We start from the raw sequence: 18,960 nt of genomic DNA on the forward strand, positions 1-18,960 counted from the left end.
AGAGATTTGTTTTTAATTTTTCGTGAAGTGAAAGTCAAATGAAAAGTTGATTTTGTGTCTTGGAAAGATTCTTTCTTAAACAAAATGGAGCTTTTACTTCAGCTTAGATTGACAAACTTTGTGGTACTAGAGTTTATGTTATTATAATAGTGGGCGTACCCCAGGAAAGCTAGGTGTCAGTACAGTTTTTCCAGGAAGGATCTTTTTAATACTTAAAAATAATAGGTTTTTATGAGGCAAAAAATATTTGTTGTCTGGCAAGATACCAATTCAGAGCCAAAATTAACAGTGAAAACATGGCTCTACCACATTCTTTTGCAGTATAATTTATTCTACATTTGTGTTTTGCCATCTTGAAGAATGTTGCTTACTTTTTTTGCTTATTGTTCATTTTTCATTGTTTATTATTTATTTTTTGATACTTTTATCTTGCTATATGTATATGTTGATGCATTTTACCTGTCTGGAAGCCGCCTAGAGTGGTCATTTTGACCAGATAGGTGGGTTATTAAATAAATAAATAAATAAATAAATAAATAAATAAATAAATAAATAAATAAATAAATAAATAAATAAATAAATAAAAATCAGTGTAATATTCCAGACATGAGACAAGCACTCTAATTATTCCTGGAATCAGACAAATGCATAGATACACATATATGCATACATGAAACATACAACTAAATTAATAACCAAAGTTATTTGGGCAGTCAATCAGTACTACATTTGATTTATTTAATCTGGGTGTATGTTGTTTAATATTCAGATGAATGATGAAAGAGCCCAAGAATCATGTATGTACTGTAGCATTTCATATTTTCAAACTAATTTGGAATCTTTGTTGAATACATTTTGTTTCTTATGATTAGGAAAATAACTTAGATTTAATGGGGCACATGTTCCACATAGTATAAACAGGGAAGGATCCAGGAAGGGCTGACAGAGAAACTAGAACCTCAGTCAAGTGCATCATTTATTTTCAGTTCTTTACTGAAGATGCTTGTCTATACACCTCTTTAGTACTGCAGTATCAACCTGTAGAATAAATACCAAAAGAACATGTCTGCATGTTTATCTGACTCTAATGTACATTTATGTTTTTATATTCTGTAATACTTCTTTCATTAATGGAAGAAAGTATGGGGAATTTTACCTAATTATTCCTTTTGCACATCTGTTCTTTTAGGATAGCATTTTTAGATTCTTGTAAACAACCTATCCTGCCTACTTGCTTTTACTTTTGGAATCTATATTCTACATTTAAACAAAAAACAAACAAACAAACATGTTTTACTTATCTCTTGTATTATCTTGCTTCCACTTGCAGTTTTCAGATTCATAATTTCTGTTCTTAATGCTGATAAACTTGAGAAGCTTGAAAAACTATTATAGAATATTTGAAGTAGGGAAAATATGTAACTTACAGAATATTAATGAGCAGGTGAATTATTTAATATTCAGTCTATCAGCATGAGAGAGCAAATGTTTAAAGATATTTATGGATTATGTTTTCAAATTCATGGAATAAAGCACTCACATGTCCAGAACAACATGGTGTGGTGCTATGTCAAGTAAACTGTAAAGTGGCTGTGACAGCAGCAGCAGCAACATCTTCAGTTTTGTGCAAGGCAGATTTCAACACAGTTTTCAAACTGGGAGTGGAAAACTGGATTTCCAGAATACCACTGACAGGAGGAGCATTAACTATATGGAGACTTTGGTACATTGATGTCCTACAGTATTCCACACTGGGTGTGGCAATTAAGGGTCCTGACTGGTAAAGTCTCACAACTGGGAAAAGGTGATGCAGGTATGATAATGTTCACCATATCAGATAACCAGGCAAATGCAAAGCTTGTCAGACATGTTGCTTCCATCAGCTTGCAGATTCAACTGAAGATTTGTTGTAACTATGCTGCTGAAGCCTCTCCCAGCACACAAATGCAGGTGCTAAAGCAACAGGCTTTGGCCCCTGGGTCTCCCTGGGAGAAGGAACCCATTCATGAGAAAACCACTGCTCACAAGGAGGCCTTTTCTGCACTTCACCATGGACCTCCTAACCGGGCTTATGCTTGGAGGTCATCTCACCTGTTCTTCAGACTTAGGACCTGATGTCCCACCATCCACAGGCTCAGGGCTCCTGTTTCTATGGGAATCTGGGATCTGCAGGACAAGGCAGGACTTTCACCCTATCAGACTCGATTGTCTACTTTCTTCAGACTTAACTTCACCGGAGGACTCCTCTGCTGAGATCATGAGAGTTGATCATGAAAAATGATGACAAACCTGTCATTACAAGACTCCTTCCCGAGATTAGCTTTATTTTCTAGTTAATGACCTGAATGTTATTTTGCAAGGATTGAGTTCTTCATATGCTGCATCTCTTCTAATTGCATGGTTCTACAAATTTTTTTTTATTATTATTATTTTTAATTTTTTAATTAACATATCCATACATAACCATTTCTCTTATCTTTACATAGTCATCTTTTCTCCTATTTATTTCTACCCCCTTATCCCACCCCCCCAAAAAAACAGAAAAAGACCATTTAATTTTAAATCTGCAACCATGAGCACACCTTTTGGAGTTTAACCAATATAACATTATTGGCCCCCCCTTCTCTTACCCATCTTACATATCCCGACCATTTCTTTCTTATCTCTAATGTTTTTTCTTCCCATATCTTATCCTGTGTCAAAATCGACAGTATGTCTGATTGAATCCATTCATATAAATACCAATTCCATCTTTCCAAAGTCCATTTTGATGCATCCTTCCACCCATAAGCTATTACTGCATGTGCTGCTATAATCATAGCTTTAAATAAATTCTGTTTAGGTTTTTTTACTTTATTATTCCCCAGAACTCCCATAAACAAGATTTTCCCAGTCAGCTGCAAGTTAATATTACATACGGCGTTCACCTTTTCTAAAATCAGCTGCCAAAATTCAATAACCTTAGGGCATTCGCACCAAAGATGTGCATAATATCCCTTACTCCTCTTACAATGCCAGCAACTTGAATTCAAACCTTTTATCATATAAGACAACTGAGGGGGTGTCCTATACCATTTCAATATTAATTTCATCTCCAATTCTCTAAATTTATCCATTTTGATTTCCAATATGCCTTCCATTAACCCATCTATTTCGTATGCTGACAATGTCATTTCTCTTTCCCATTTCGTTTGTATTGTCCCAATCATATAATCTTTATCTGTATTTATCAAGTTGTACAACTTCCTTGCAATACCCTTCTTATTATCCTCATGGTTCTACAAATGTCTTTTTGGGGAGTGCACATAGGCCAAAATCCTGTTGCTTAAGTTATACCTGTGGAAGGGCAATTGGCAGGGGGAGATTTTTGATAATTAGAACGTTCCTACTTCTGTCCCATGCCTGGCTGGACTCATGTAAGTTCTGGGAGCCCTGGAATGGAAGGAGAAAATTATCAAAAATCCCATCCCCCATTATTGTAGGTGTGACTTATGCAACAGGATATTGCGCATATTCACATCAGTAATCTTCACCTGGTCTCCAATGAGATCAGCCAAGAGACAATTTTCTGCCTGATGCTGAGGATATGACATGGTCCCTCCTCCATTTCATATATATATTCCATACCCTGCTATCCATCACCAAATCCCTGCATTGTATGCCTGTTACCAACATACAGTTTTTCAGGGTCATGCTGAATGCTCCATCCCTTGAAACATCGGAAGGTCCAACCTCTAAGTTTCGGGCTTGACTCTCTAAGAGTAACAACTGGAGCGCTACTGACATGAGAACCCAGCTGTCTGCTTAGGCAGTAGAGGTGCCACTGAACAGCCAGCACTGGTGGAGCGTTTACCAGAACTGCCTGCCCAGTGCCGCCTTTACTACCTAAGCAAATGCTTCACTTGGTCTAATGTTGTGGTATTTTCACAACAATGCCATTTTCTTTCTTGGGATGCAGATTTTTTGCTTTAAACGTACTGAAGCACATATGAATAAAGACAATTCATTATCTGGATTTTGTGAATACTCAAGTTTGTTAATACATAAGTCCAGTAGTTGGATCTCATACATCTTTCTACCTACTATCCCCACTACAACATGTTAAGGGTAAAATATCTGGGCCATATTTTATGCATTTATAAAACAAGAGGTACTACTGAAGTTGTATTACTGTATGAGCAAGACAGATATGTAACCATGAAAGCCGCACACTTCTTATATGTAGTAACCAGTGCCAGTATAAAAATAAATGAATTAAAAAACATGTTTCCTTGGCAGGGTGATTCTGTAAAACTACTGACTATGTAAATATGTATAATATTTGTATGGTTGACATGCTTCTTTGTATAGTTGTGCATCTGTCCACAAACTGTTTTGCTTTCCAGTGGTCCAAAGACTAAACACAAATAAACTGAACTGAACTGTTACTTTGTAAATATAGTAAAAGAATTCAACAGTGTTGTCTTTTCACTTCAGTGTGTAGTTTTAAATTGGAACTGAAGCAAATTGCTCCTTTTAATTATAAGAGGAGTGAAGGAGGTGAGTGGCTTTAAGGGTTATAGAGATTTACATTGGCCAGTGCTTAATTTTTATTGACATTTACAGCATCCCTCTGAGACTTAGGGGAAAATATGGAAACAAAATCAGGTCAGACAGGTACAAATGAGAAAATATTGCTTGGAGCTGAAAGAACAGTAGAACACCTAGATTCAGTTTAAAAATAAGCAGAAAGTCAACATAGTTGCAAGAAAATGGGATGTGTGTGTCTATACAGCTTTTCTTTAGTGCCCTGTGGGGTTGGAAAAGACAAAATCTTCACTTCCAAAAAAACCCCCAAAAAACCTGTATTGAAAATTCATCAGTACTCCTTTACAATATATATATATATATAAAATAAAAAGGCTTTCTGCTTTTTACCCAAAATGCAATTCTTAATCAATGCACAAACCAGACATGTCAGTCTGGAATCATAATGCTGCAATTTTTAGTCACTGCATGTAATTTAGCACAACATGATACCAAAGACATTTCACAATATAAAAGCTGGTTGCCTTTAAGGGATTTTAACATTTGTATAGGGCAAATACACCATCTCAGCCTGGGATAATGACTTGAGTTTGAAGTTTAGCGCACCTCTCAAATTGAACAGTAGCTGTGGAATAAGAATGCTTTCATGAGTTCTGCATTTATATATCAAGCACTGTATTTTATTCTTCTATCTTGCATGCTTCTTCTTTTTAGTATATGTACTATCTGAGCATAGGAAATTTTATTTTGCATTTAGCATTGCACTTCCCAATCATCTACACTGCATGCACAGTATTTCCCAGGAGTGGAAACCAGAGGAAACCACACATTGCCTCAAAAACATGAAAGATACTAAAATATTCACCACAGTATTATACATTTTCCCCCCTTCTACTCCCTCCACACCCTCTAAATTACGGGATAGAAAGTGTGCAGGTATTTTTTTTTCTATTAGCTAAATGCAGAACTCTGCATATTAACTGCTGGATAACTCAGTGGTTCTGTCTGCAGAATCAGAGTTTACAGTGGTTGCATAATTTAGTAGTATATTGCTGTTTTATCTGGCGTTCAAGAAACCACAGTGTGTCACTATCTTAATAACCATATCATTTATATCACATCTACAATTGGGGGACACGTTTCTTGAGTAAATGGTGAAAATCTGCTCTAGTTTTTCTTGAATGAAACTGATTTGCTTTTTGATCTGGTTTCTACCTCCTAACTGTCTAGGTGTCTGGCATGATCTGCATTTGAAAACAACAGAGGTATGGCCTTATTGATTCTCATGGATGCCTCACTGGGTTTCAACCATAGTCACATTCTAGTCCATCTTTGCAGGACAGGCTTTGAGGGCACTGTGTTTTGCTCTAACTTTGGCTCTTCCTAGAGAACAATTCCCAGAGGGTTATGGCCTTCTGTCTTTGATGTGTACATGCTGCAGCATCCAAACTTGTAATTGCCTATGATTTTGGACAACTTGATGAAAACACTTGGACAAGTCATACAGAGTTCTGAACTGGAATATCATACTATACTGATGGTACAGAGGTTATTGTCTCCTTCTCAGGAGGCAGTGGAAGTTGTAAGCTGAAATCCTGTTGCTTAGTATCATACGTCACACTAGAGTGGACCCACTGAATCAGTTAGCATTTGGTGAGTCAGCTTCTCCATTAGTTCCATTGATTAAAAAGAGCTTACTATTGTTAGGACTTACTACTAAGTCACTACATGTAATTTAACACATTATACCAATGTAAAAGCTTGTTAGTTGTAAGGGATTTTAACATTTGCATATGGCAAACTTGCCATCTTAGCCAGGGATAATGATTTTAGTTTGAAGTTTAATTTTGGGACTTACAGTATTACTAAGTCTCAATTAGAGTAGCCCCATTTCAATCAACTGAATTTACAGAGGAATTGACGTACCAAATCCCCACTGATTCAATGAACATACTCTAGTGTGATTTACTATGCTAGGCAGCAACATTTCAGCCATAACCTAGTATTCAAGAACTTCTGGAATGGGGGAAGGTTAACAATGCATAATCTGGACAAGACAGAAATACTACATATTGATGATCCACTACCAAATGTTGGTTTTGCACAGGATTGCACTTCCCTGAAAGCAACAGATTTACTGCTTGGAGATTTGCCACAACTCTTGGACGTGCAGATGATTATGCTGGTTAGGTCAGCTTTTCAGTTGCTCTGCCTAAAAGAATTGCTAAATAAAACTCATTTAGTTTCATCTTCCCCAACACTGAAGCAGACTGTTGGCACTTCTAAAATTAGAGTTCCTGGACAACATGTGTTCGCCTGCTCTACAGTTTGTTTTATTGTTCTGTTGTATTGGAATGGTAGATTTGTTTTTGTTTTATATAAATGCTCCTGCTGTTAGAACTCTTTTTAATATTATTTTTTATTATGATTATAATTTTCAACTTTGAGTATGGTGTGATACAGGGATGGGGGTTATACGCCCCTAAATGAATAGAGCTCAAAAAGATAGATGCAAGGACAGCATCTTACATTACCCAGAAGCTTTTTTCCTCGGATTTAGAGTCCTAATTTCTAAATGCCTGGAATGCTAGCTTTCTGTAGCTAGTTGTAAAGGAATAAATGCTGTTCACAAATTTGTAGATCCTGATCTAAAGAGTTCTGATTTCTTTAATCAAGGGCCTAAGATGATGAACTTAATTTTATTTGAGTGCAGTTCACTGTGGCTCAGCAAACTAATACAAAACGAAACTGGTTTGGTCAATGGACAAAGAAGATGCAGTGCAAGCTGGATAATAGAAGCCATTTCGAACAGGTGGCAATTAAGGTTCAAGGAGCATGAACTATGTGAGAAGAGAACATAAACTGAGCATCATAATGAGAAAGTCACCACAAATACAGACAAGTAAGGAAACTGCAGTGGTAGAACAGGCCTTCAGACATGATTGGCCTTGATGAATCATGCTGTTTTTGTCTTCACCAAATAAAATGTCTAGGTTAGTTCAGTTTGTCAAAATATTTCTACAGAAACTATGCCTACAGACTTCTCAAATGGAAACACATTTCTTATGACATTTGCTTGAGCCAGATTTTTCTGAGCTACATCACAGTGTTGAATATTTTTCAAAATAGAAACTTTAATACAGCTAAGTAGGATAGGAAACAGTTTCTGATAAAGTTATGGTGGATATTTTTAAACGGACTTCCATTTTATGCCAGCTTGTACTGTTAGTCATTTGATTTTTCTAAGATTTCACAAATATTCTTGGAAGACTATTTAGTCTTTTCAAAACTTTTCATAATGAATATAAAATCCTCAAGACTATGCTCACATTTTTTTTTCATACAAGTTATCTCCCTGGAGATGATGAGAAGGGAAGCAGAAATTGATTTTGTAAATACTTTATTATAGACATGCCATATTTAGATAATTAATGCCTTACACTTTTGCTATTAAGCATAACCTCTCTTTTTCAGAAAATGACTATCAGCCACATACATTAAAGTATTACATACTGTAGTTTCCCAGTTGAGTAACCTGATGGAAGCTCAACTGCTTAACACTCAGAAGACTTACCTTCTGGAAGAACAGGAGGAGGAAATCAGCATGGCAGAAATGGGGTTATCATCCCTCACTTGTATAATTCTATGCATATATATTATGAAACTGAGATACCACTTCCATTTTATTAAAAATTATCTGTCCCCAGGGTTCTTGCAAATCAGAATTAAAATACCAGATCTTTCTCCTTCACAATGTCTTTTTGTGGCTGCTCAGCTGGACTGTCAAGGGAAGGGATGCTGCGATTTTAGCACTTTCTTAATGGGTGGAAGTACTTATTTCAGCCTTTGAAAGGTAATATGATTTAAAGCCTTTAATTACAATGAAACTCTGAAATGCTATAAGAGCTAGGTTACACGTGACATTTTACTTACCCAGATACGGATGGACTGATGTGGTGATTGGGAGGAAGGATTAATCTGTTGTGCTCCATGGAAACAGGTTTAGAAATGGGATGCTGCAGCATCCAAACATAAACACATATGGTAAATGTTTGTGGTGTGCACACTCTCTCCCTGCGCCTTTTTGCACCTCAAACCTCTTGCATGAATTGGCCCTAAGTGCTTAAGTGCTTTCTTGGACTTAGGCCTAATTGTGCAGCTTCTCAACCCACTGGTTCAGTAATTTAGGGATGCAAGAAAAATGGCAGAAGGAAATGTACAGAATACAATTTTTTCTCAGGAAATGTTCAGAGATAAATCCCTTCAACTTATTATTTATAATGTATAATGCATATAATAAATAGTTTCATATACTGGCCTCGGATTTCCTGAAATTGAAGTTCCATTGTAATCCAAATGTACCACATAAGGAGCGGGGCAGTCAACTTGTGCTCTGCCAAAAAAGTGGGGAGGGCAGGTTGCATCACCAGAAAAAGAAAAATAATGAAAACAAAAGAAAGTCGGAGATGATACCTTCCTATTCAAACTTAATTGAAAGAATTTAAATTTCACAGAAGACAAACCAATTAATTGGCCATGCAGATCTTCCCACTGCAGATCACCAAACTTGTTCTTTTACTTAATTACATTAGTCCTAGTGGTCGTGCCAGCTGGGGGATTCTGGGAGTTGTAGTCCAAAGGAGTAATTATTCAAAACTTTGCTCTTGTTGTTCCTCACCTTCAGTTCGTGGTTGAGCATTCGATTTGGGATGTACTGCTGTTTTGTAATTGTAATCGGTGGAGCAATTAATTTTGCTTCAGTTCAGCCAGCACCAGGACGCTTAACTGCTATCACCAACTTTTGAAGAAACTACCAATAGGCAGGGAGAACAAAGAAAAAAAATAAGCAGAAGATGTACCAAAGGAATGGTGTTGGAAAAAGAAACATTTCAGCAGCCAAGACTTTTTAAAAATTGCTGCTTTTGAATGTAGATTGTAGGGGTTTAAAAAACCCTCTTCATACTGTGATGTGAAAGAATCACTGCTAAGAAATGGGAGGGAGGGAATTCCAGGGAACTGTCTGTTATAAAGAAAGATGCTTCCTGATGGTGATGGTACAGCAAACATTTCAGCCAAGGCTCTTCTGTCAGATTTACAATCCCTGCCGTTGAGAGCGGTTTCAGTGGTAGAAATTTGTTGTAATTAAGATCTTCTTCTTGCTTTTGTTAGCTCTTTTTGTTTTTCTCTTTGTTTTGTTTTTAATGATTGTAAGATTGATTAAGCTGAAAAATGGGAATCCTTCCCCCAGCTTCGTATTGTTCAGCCATTCCTCATTCTGATACAAGTTAAATGTAAATACATCTGGGGTGTTTTGTGCTAGTATTTCCACAATTTAGTATAGTGATAAAAGGAGCTAATTTAACTTCTAACTGTTCCCAAAGGAACCTCTGCTGTTAAAATGCCACCTTTTAATGAACGTAAAATTTTAATTAAGCAAACAGAGTAAACTATAACCTCCGGCACAGAATATTTTAGGTGGGATAGCATGAACTGATGAGCCTTTCCTTATTTTTCCAGGGTGAAAAGAAATACTTTTTAGATTATAGCTCTCTGAATCCCCTCCAGGGAGTGGCAGGAGAATTACGGGACTTGCGACCCCCAGAAATAACATTTCAGAGTTCTTCACAAAGTATGTAAGGCATTCTACATACTGTCTGTGCTCTTCTGTTTCTCACACCAGCATGCAAGAAAGGTCTTGCCATCTGGGGAGCACTTTGTCCCTTGCTCCCATTGAGATAGCAAGGACAAATACTATCACATAAGGCCTGTTCAGGTGTTCTGAAAGCATGTGGAGAGCAGGTGTGTGAAGGGAAGTACGCTGGTCCCAGTTTCTGCTGTCTTCACTTTCAAAGTGGAAGAATTTCTGTAACTGTGCAGGCCTCCCATGCCGGGCCAAAAGTCCATATATTTTTTTTTCTTTTGAGTTCTGGCTCTCTTTGAGAGCCTAAACGGATAGGATGCCCTCCTTCTTTTCAGACTGTTGCTTTTACACATTGAAAATAATGAGTGTGAGAGAGGAAGGAGACTGCACACTCCCTTCATCATTTGTGGGCCCCACATGCTTTCAGAATGATTGGATATGGCTTGGATATATAGGGTTTACCTCAAGGGCAAAATGAGAGGCTGCTTAAGCAGCCTGCTATGGGGCTGGGATCGGATTGCATGCGGCCTCATGTTCATAGATAGATAGATAGATAGATAGACAGACAGACAGACAGACAGACAGACAGACAGACAGACAGACAGAATTCCTGTAACATTACCTGCCATCTTTTAAAATTGCTTTCTATAATTGAGACTCATTTTGTGTCTTTCCTTCTTTAACTGTAGTTTGTCTTGCTACAGACAAGAGGTAGCCTATTATAGGTTTATGTAAGACTGCCTAATTTGTACCAACAAATATTGTAAGTGATTAAACTGACATTCTTACCTTGCTAGATATCCACCAAAGGTACTGAAAAAGTCCCATTGCTCTTCATCCCCAGGCCCACATTGTTGTGATATTGCTGAATTAATGTGGGACATCCAGAGAGAGTGAAACGCTTCTTCTGAAACACCTTTAATGCTGTTTCCTGGTGGATTGCTAACACCCCTTTAAAAAAAAATAAACTTCCTAAACATATTCTGCCATTTTTTCTATTCTACCACAATGTTCCAATCCCTTTCTTAGATTTTTTTTTTTTTTGCAGATGCTTTGACAAACTCATATCTTATTCCATCAAAATGAAATAGTGTTGAAACCATCCCTTTATTATCCTCATCTAAAGAGCAGAGAAAATCCTCCAATCTAGTTAGGCTTCTTGTGGCTTGTTCCCTAATCTTGGGTTTTCTAATAAATGTTTCTCAGTGAACCAGGAGATATCTGGTTGTCCAAATTAGTCATTCCATGGCTTTCTGGGAAGAGGTAGTTGATTGTTTTAATAATCTCTTAATCTGTGAAGACCTATCTTTACTGAGACCTCAGAAGTAAGGTTCCTCATTGCCAGTGAGAATCCTGAGTGGCAATGTATAGGGACTGGTGGTGAGATATCAGGTAGAAGCTGCAGCCTCATGAGTTTCTTAGAACGAGACCATATAAACAAGAAAAACCAAAAAGGAAAAAAAATGTTCAAAATTGGAAGGTTAGGGTGGTGTTTGTATCTGTACATCTGTTAGAAGAAAGTGAATTGTTCTGCCAGATGTTTCATTGAACTCAAAGGGAAATTTGCTCTAGAGTGGATGTAAATAACATAGGTCTGATACTAAGATAGGTGTACCTAACATATTTAGAGGAGACAAGAGGTAGATGCTATCTATATATTCTGAATCTGGAAAGGAGAAAGTTATTTTTCTCTCTATTCCATTCTCCCCATCTCAATCCCCATTTATGCCATCTCTGTTCTCAATTTTTTTTCGAATTGTCATTCTGCTCAATTTGCTCATAACAAATCACTGCTGTGTCAAAATTGTTAGGGAAGCTGCAGGTTCATGCTGAACGGAAGATGCGATAAAAAGTAAAATAAGAGAGATAGCTTTATTCAGGCATACCTCTCATTATGGGACGAGTGTTAGTGAAAGGCACTCAGAGAAGGCAGAGGCAAATTCCTTGCTGGGGCAGTTGGCTATTTAATCAGCACAGCAAGTTCATTTTGAAAACCAGCACGGCAGATTTGGACACCTTCCCAGGTACCTCCCCGCATCCACAATTCCTCCAGGATCTCTCAGACATTTTGCCTGAATAGACCACATTGTAGAAGAGAAGTTACTGTAATAGATTGTGATGATGATGGGCTTCATTTCAAAACCTCAAGTCACTGTGAAAATTGAAGAAAATAACTTCAAAATTTAAACAAAGGGAGAGAGGAAAAACACAAAATCTCAGAAAAATCCTGAAATAAACTGATAATAATAATTCTTAAATATATTGGCAGCTTTCCATGATTTAGCTTTCAGTTTCAAATAAATACTAAGTGTCTTTGGCTTGAGGTTCTGCAAACAAAAGCTTGTAATTTTTCTCAAATGAATTATTCATTAGCATGATGTTGCTGGCATATGAAATATGAGTTTTTAAGGGGTGCATTTAATATTCAGTACAGCTCCTCCTGTCTGTCCCAAAGGACAGACTCTGACCTTCCAGACAAATGTAAAGTGCAGGTGGAGGGGACAAGATTCCAGCTGGAGATTGATAAACAAATAGTCAAGGAATATCTTATTATCTTGAACAAGTTCAGATCTCCAGGGCCAGATGAACTGCATCCGAGAGTACTGAAGGAGCTGGCTGAAGAACGCTCAGAACTGCTGTCCATTATTTTCTTGAAATCATGGGAAACGGGTGAGGTGCCAGAGGATTCGAGAAGGGCTAATGTTGTCCCTATCTTCAAAAAGGGCAAAAAAGAGAAACCTGGGGATTACAGGTCAGTCAACCTGACATCAATCCCAGGCAAAATTCTGGAACAGATTATAAAGCAGTTACTATGCAAACACCTAGAAAACAAAGCCCTAATAACTAGAAGCCAACACAGATTTGTCAAGACGATATCCTGCCAGACTAATCTGATCACTGTTTTTGATTGGGTAACCTTCCTGATAGACAGAGGGAATGCTGTAGACATAGTACATCTTGACTTCAGGAAAGCTTTTGGTAAAGTGCCCCATGTTCTGATTAACAGGTTAACTAGATGTGGGCTGTATATAACAATTGGCAGGTGGATACACAGTTGGCTAGAGAATCGTACTCAGAGGGTGATGATTTATGGCTCCTACTCCAACTGGGAGGAGGTAGCAAGTGGGATACCTGAAGGCTCAGTCTTGGGCCCAGTGCTCTTCAACATTTTTATTAAATGTTCAGGGGACACAGGGAATGCCAATAAAATTTGCAGATGACACAAAATAGTTAACACCCTGGAAGACAGAAACAGAATTCAAATTTATCTAGATAGGCTTGAACAAACAACACAATGAAATTCAGCAGAAAAAAATTGTACAGTACTTTAAAAAAAGAAACCAAACACACAGTTACAAGATGTGGGGTGCCTAGCTCAGCAATACCGCAAGTGAGAAGGATCTTGGAGTTGTTGTACACCATTGATAAAAGAAGATTGAAAGAATATATGATTTTGTTGTTGTTTAGTCGTTCAGTTGTGTCTGACTCTTTGTGACCCCATGGACCAGAGCATGCCAGGCCCTCCTGTCTTCCACTGCCTAATGCAGTTTGGTCAAATTCATATTGGTAGCTTTGATGACACCGTCCAAACATCTCATCCTCTGTCATCCCCTTCTCCTCTTGCCTTCATTCTTTCCCAACATCAGGGTCTTTTCCAGGGAGTCTTCTCTTCCCATGAGATGGCCAAAGTATTGGAGCCTCAGCTTCAGGATCTGTCCTTCCAGTGAGCACTCAGGGTTGATTTCCTTCAGAATGGATAGGTTTGATCTCCTTGCAGTCCAGGGGACTCTCAAGAGCCTCCTCCAGCACCACAATTGAAAGGCATCAATTTTTCGGCAGTCAGCCTTCTTTATGGTCTCACTTCCATACATCACTACTGGAAAAACCATAGCTTTGACTATGCGTACTTTTGTTGGCAAGGTGAAGTCTCTGCTTTTTAAGATGCTGTCTAAGTTTGTCATCGCTTTCCTCCCAAGAAGTAGGTGTCTTTTAATTTTGTGGCAGCTGTCACTATCTGCAGTGATCATGGAGCCCAAGAAAGTAAAATCTGTCACTGCCTCCATATCTTCCCGTTCTATTTGCCAGGAGGTGATGGGACCAGTGGCCATGATCTTAGTTTTTTTGATGTTGAGCTTTAGACTGCTTTTAGCTCTCTCCTCTTTTACCTTCATTAAGAGGTTCTTTAATTCCTCCTCACTTTCTGCCATCAGAGTGATATCATCTGCATATCTGAGGTTGTTGAAATTTCTTCTGGCAATCTTAATTCCGGCTTGGAATTCATCCAGTCCAGACTTTCACATAATGTATTCTGCATATAAGTTAAATAAGCAGGGAGACAATATACATCCTTGTCATACTCCTTTCCCAATTTTGAACCAATCAGTTGTTCCACATCCAGTTCTAACTGTTGCTTCCTGTCTCACATATAGATTTGTCAGGAGATAGATAAGGTGGTCAGGCACTCCCATTTCTTTAAGAACTTGCCACAGTTTGCTGTGGTCCACACAATCAAAGACTTTTGCGTAGTCAATGAAGCAGAAGTTGATTCCTATAAATCATTGTATTATTTTTTTAGTTATTGATAGAATGAATATTTAATAAAGTCTTCTAGAATTTTGCCTGTTATAGATTCCACGTTACTGTTCCAATTCATTTTTTTCCCCAAGACTGGGAAAGTAGCTTCACCTATCTCCAGCCTTCTACCATCTCATGTATTTTGCAAGAATCCTCAGATGGCAGATAATGCCTCTGCAATAATGCCCAAAATCTCCTTAGGACCTGGGAGTATATAATTCATCTGGCTCTTGAGGCATGAAGTGTTTTCAAGTGTCTGGATGCTCTCTAATGAAAACCTTACACTTCTGAGCCGCCAAATGCAGTTCCTCATGTGGGAGAAGACTAAAGCAAATTCGAAGTTACATAGTGCCACCTTCTCACCATCATTTCTTAAGAATTAACATATTTCCTAAGCAGTGTCCCTTCCTTGATCATCTTGCTCCTAACATAATAAATAAAGCCTTCTGCTTTTTTGTTTTCAATATCAAGGGCAATCCCCAGTTAATTGCCCATCTTTGCATTCTTGGCACCCTTCTCATAGGTTCATGTGATCATTGAGGAATAAGTACAATTGCTTAATTAAGACATTCACCCTCACGTTAAGAGGCCCTTCAAGATTAGAGTACATACAGAAGGTGTGTGTTCCTGTTATACTGTTGAGCTTAAAGTACCTCAGTCCATCATAAAAAAAAATTAATGACTCCTTGAGTGGCTTTGGGGTAGGTGATACACAGGAGAATTTTTAAGATTAAAATACTGCTCTGATATGATTTCTTAAGCTACCTGATATGGTAAATAGTTTTGGACTAGAAGGTGAGATCAGTGGATTCATATTTCCCTCCAACTTTTGCTGACCTTGGATGAAATTAGATGACCTAGGTGACATCTGGAATGTCTGTTGAGAATATAACAACACAGATGTTGGAAACGCACTCTTTCGCTTGCTCTGAACAATCAGGATAACCTTTGTTTTGGGTGGGGCTCATTACACAGAAAGGTGAAATGCAACCAGGAAAGGTGACTTTGTTTTAATGAGCAAACCTGTTCAAATGGCACACATGTGTACACATTCATTCTCCTGATGTGGCAAAAATAAGACAAAGTGTAGTGCTAATGATTAGTGTATTCCCACAGCTATCCCAAGCAAATATAAATGTCCTTTGGGACAGATAATCCGTGAAATGGGCAAAATTAAGGTTGACACTGGGGAGACACATTTGCTTTATCTATGTGTCCTGCATCTTTGTCACCATAGATACAGTCATGCCATCTTCAAAAAAACAGGGCTACCAAAGTCAGTACTGTAAATTGTTTCAGGATAGCAGCCAGATTTCCTTTTTAAAACATACTTTCTTGAAAGAGACTTTCACATTGGCGTAGGTGTTAATCAGAATCAGCACAAATATGTCTGCTGAGGTCTGTATGCAGCACTCACTGATTTACTTTCATATACAATTTTAATTAACAACATGGCCTTTATCTGGATTATTAATGAACCTCTGGAATCAGGCTCCTACCACAAATACCATTTGTGGCAACCTTTGGAACTTTCCTTTAACTCCGTTCACTGCAGCATCTCAATACATTTTTCTTTTCTCCCCTCAACATGAAGGCCTTTTTAAAATGTATTGTGCTGTAATAACAGAATATATATTATTATGGCCACTCTGCTAAAGACAATCTACATTTTTTTTCAAGCCAAAAAGTTAAGTTTTTGTAGCAAATGCATTTCAGCTATTAACCTTTGCTGTACTTTCAATGCTTTGGCACTAGTTAATGTTTACATAATTCAGAAACACACACACATATAACAAAGCTGATCCATAACATTTTAATCACATAATGTACAAGTGCATTTCCTAAGTGGATCCCTAACTCCCACCCTACACATATATATTGATACAAAATCTGCACTGACAAGACATAGCATGGAACTAAATCCTGACAACTTTGGATGAACAGTTGACTTTAATTTCTAATTGATCTGCTCACTTTAAAATCCCTGTGAACCAAGAGAAAACATTCAAAATACCTTAATTGCTGTTGATATAATGGGCTTGAGGTTTTCCACCTTGCTATATCTCTGTTTAAAATGGATTCATTGGTAAGACTCCTATTAATCTCAAAGGGAGCCATGTGAGGCTACGGCTCAGTGCTTCTGAAAATCCATCCTTGTAGCTGTTTCTATGAATTGAAAATGTGTCCGCAGAATTCGTACCAACACTGTTAAGATTCTGCATGGGATGAAAATAACAGTTTTTGTTCCATTCTAATTTGTCTATCTATATAAAACTTAATTTACAGAATTGTTATTTAAAAAAAGTTGGTGGTCATTTTTTTTCTCTAGTTCATATTAACTGACCTACAAACCTTGGGATAAAGGAATGCAGAACCCTCCAGATCTTGATACACTGCATCTCCTGTCAGCTGTCACGCCCAGCTGTGCTGCCTAGAGTTTATGAGAGACTTCCTACAGCTGCTGGAGAGTGGCACTTTCTCCATCCCCTTTCTCTCTTGAGATCCTATGCTGTGAGAGAGATTTGCTAAGAAGCATCATGCTGGGCCTATTGTGTGACAGCTCATTTGGGATAATATTTAGAGTTAGGAATTCTCGTAAGACATGAGTCTTGTTTAAATGGTCACTGCATTTCATAGCAGTGGCTTTTATCATCATTCACATTGCAATTACAGTTGCCACTGCTTCATCGTTTAGTCCTTCAGTCGTGTCCAACTCTTTGTGACCCCATGGACCAGAGCACGCCAGGCCCTCCTATCTTCCACTGCCTCCCGGAGTTTGGTCAAATTCATGTTGGTTGCTTCGATGACACTGTCCAACCATCTCATCCTCTGTCATCCCCTTCTCCTCTTGCCTTCACACTTTCCTAACATCAGGGTCTTTTCCAAGGGGTCTCCTCTTCTCATGAGATGGCCAAAGTATTGGAGCCTCAGCTTCAGAATCTGACCTTCCAATGAGCACTCAGGGTTGATTTCCTTTAGAATGGATAGGGTTGTTCTCCTTGCAGTCCAGGGGACTCTCAAGAGCCTCCTCCAGCACCACAATTCAAAGGCATCAATTCTTTGGCGGTCAGCTTTCTTTATGGTCCAGTTCTTAGCAGTGGTAAAAACCAGAAGAAGCAGCATGACCTAATTTCCCAGGGGCCATTAGAGGTCACTAGAAGGTACTCTGATGTTGACTTCTAAATGTCTTTGTGTCTGCAAAAAAGCTTCTTGACATCTCATTGTCATCCATCCATCAGTGAAGGAAGTATGTATTTGGATTCTGTTTCCCTTCCCAGTGTTAGCAATCATCATCATCTTAGAACTGCAGAGACAGAAGGGATCCCATGGATCATCAAGTACAGCCCATGTTAAGGAAGCACAGTGGAGAATCACTGTCACAAATTCTGGCCGTGCAGCCAGATACCTAAGCCACTGAGCTATCCAATAGGAGACTACATAATCATACCATCTCACCCTCAGTTTCCCTCTCAGTCTGCATTGCAACTCAATGGAAATTAAAGGAACGTCTTCCTGTTATGAGAAGAATAAGGTCAAACTTAGTGAGTTAGATCCAAAGAAATTTATGTGTTAGGACCCTTTTGCAAATAGACATTTTCAGCCTGTCCTGCCTACTGCAGCCCTCATTCCACCCACCCGGAGTATCCAGATTATCCACTGGAGCTGGTCAGGGAATGGAAATATTATGAACTGCTAGCTAGGCCCCTCCTCCAGTAGAGAGAGTATGGCAGCATGCATGTATAGGCATCTCTAGGAATTGTGTGGGTGCGACAAAGAAAAAGATGTGTGCCATTGTCATACATGCTGTCTTGAGAGCCATTAAGTTTCTTTACCTGTTGACACTTCCTATGGAAGGAAAGAAAAAGCAACTGATAGGCAGTCCTCTGACACTTGGAGGGAGGAACAAGCACAACATAGAAACCATAATATGCCATAAATCTGCATATGAAGAGAAGTGAAGAGAATTAAGCCTAAACTCTCACTAGAAGCTAAAATGACTAACCTCAGGCTAAACCAAGAACACACAACTCCCCAATAAAGGACAGTAATGTGAGGAAAACTTGAAGGTAGTAGAAAAAGGGAAGACATAATATGAGAGGGATATACCCAATACAGAAAGTCACACCTCTGAGTCTGCAACATCCAAGCAGGGCTGTTACTTACAGGATCTTTTAGAAGGGATTAATACACAGAGTAACCATAGAATTTGAAGTATA

The 18,960-nt window shown here is 38.3% G+C and overlaps 1 protein-coding gene across 5 annotated transcripts in view; it reads left to right on the top strand.

Annotated features, from left to right (window-relative positions):
- LRP1B (LDL receptor related protein 1B) overlaps positions 1-18,960 on the top strand; it is a 1,166,776-nt gene that overhangs the window by 334,567 nt on the left and 813,249 nt on the right. The gene's annotated exons all lie outside the window — the stretch shown is intronic.

The sequence above is a fragment of the Pogona vitticeps genome, chromosome 1 (genome assembly GCF_051106095.1).
Source record: "Pogona vitticeps strain Pit_001003342236 chromosome 1, PviZW2.1, whole genome shotgun sequence".
In the NCBI taxonomy this organism is placed as follows: Eukaryota; Metazoa; Chordata; class Lepidosauria; order Squamata; family Agamidae; genus Pogona; species Pogona vitticeps.